The 1546-nt window shown below is 28.6% G+C and overlaps 1 non-coding gene across 1 annotated transcript; it reads left to right on the forward strand.

Annotated features, from left to right (window-relative positions):
• Positions 1 to 1427: 1427 nt before the first annotated feature.
• LOC123304761 lies at positions 1428 to 1546 on the forward strand. Its single transcript, XR_006536747.1, has one exon. It is a non-coding gene; the product is annotated as a 5S ribosomal RNA (ribosomal RNA).

The raw sequence follows: 1546 nt of genomic DNA on the forward strand, positions 1-1546 counted from the left end.
TTTAAGTTTACCTTAAAAATATTATTGTTTTGTATGATTGAAATAATTAATATTAAACTATGTTTATTAATAATTGTTAATAAAAAAATTAAATATATTTTAATTTATAAAATAAATATTATTATTAAATTTATAATTTATTATTTTATATATTATAGAAATTGAAAAAATAAATCATGTTTACTACGACAGTAAATTAGAAATACTATTTAATTTTTATGTGTTTTCTACATGGTACTTTGACTTACATAGGGACTTATATTATTGTGAATAATGATATAATTGAAAACCTTTATTTTTTATTTGATAGAATTATTATATTTTATCATTTAAATATTTATAATAAATACATTATTTTTATAAAGTAAAAAATATGGCCGAAGAAAATTCTACAGCTGTTGCAGCAACTGCGGTTACTGCTGCTTCTACAACACCAACAAAAAAAGCAACAGCTTCTGGTGCTAAACGTACAAAACAACATTCAAAACCAACACATCCACGTACATCAGAAATGGTTGTTAACGCAATTAAAAATTTAAAAGAACGTGGTGGTTCATCATTACAAGCAATTAAAAAATATTTAGCTGCAAATTATAAAGTGGATTCTGATAAAATTTCACCATTTATTAAAAAATATTTAAAAGCTGCTGTAACTGAGGGAGCCTTGGTACAAACTAAAGGTAAAGGTGCATCTGGTTCATTCAAATTGGCTGCTTCCGCTTCATCTAATTCTTCAGCTAAATCAAAAGTATCCAAAAAAGAAAGTGGAGCAAAAGGTTCAGCAAAGAGTGCTAAAAGTAAACGGGCACCAAAAGAAAAGAAAGCCACAACTACATCATTGGCAGCCAAAAAGCCTAAAGCAAAAAAAGCGACTCCATCATCATCAACTGCTGCTAAAAAAGTTACTGCAAAATCATCAGCGGCATCAAAAAAAGCACCAGTTAAAGCAAAACCAGCAAAAAGTACAAAATCCGCTGCCAAAAGTAGCCCTGCTCGTAAACCGAAAGCACCAAAAGCTAAGAAAGCTTCTGTTGCCAAATCATCTCCTACAAAAATTAAAAAAGCAGCACCAAAAAAGAAATGATCTGTTACTTTAATAATATATTGAAATATTTCATTATTTTTGCTAAAAAATGAAAATAACATAGGCCTTAATACAGGCCACAAATTAATATTTGATAAGAGTAAATTATTTTTTGTATAAATATTTTATAAAATAATAGTTTAGAAACATTTGCCACAGTCAGTACCACGGATGGGTGGCCACTTGAGAATACTGTGTGCGGTTGCATTTTTATTTAAAATATATGGTATAATAAATAAGTATATATTTAAATTGATTACTTCATTGAAAATTTTAATAATATACTTTAATATTAATGATATTTATGAAAAATATATATTTGTAAAAATTTTCATTTATTACTGGCAACAGCCATACCACGTTGAAAACACCGGTTCTCGTCCGATCACCGAAGTTAAGCAACATTGGGCACAGTCAGTACTTGGATGGGTGACCGCTTGGGAACACTGTGTGCGGTTGCTT

This window comes from Chrysoperla carnea (assembly GCF_905475395.1).
Source record: "Chrysoperla carnea chromosome X unlocalized genomic scaffold, inChrCarn1.1 SUPER_X_unloc_9, whole genome shotgun sequence".
Lineage (NCBI taxonomy): Eukaryota > Metazoa > Arthropoda > Insecta > Neuroptera > Chrysopidae > Chrysoperla > Chrysoperla carnea.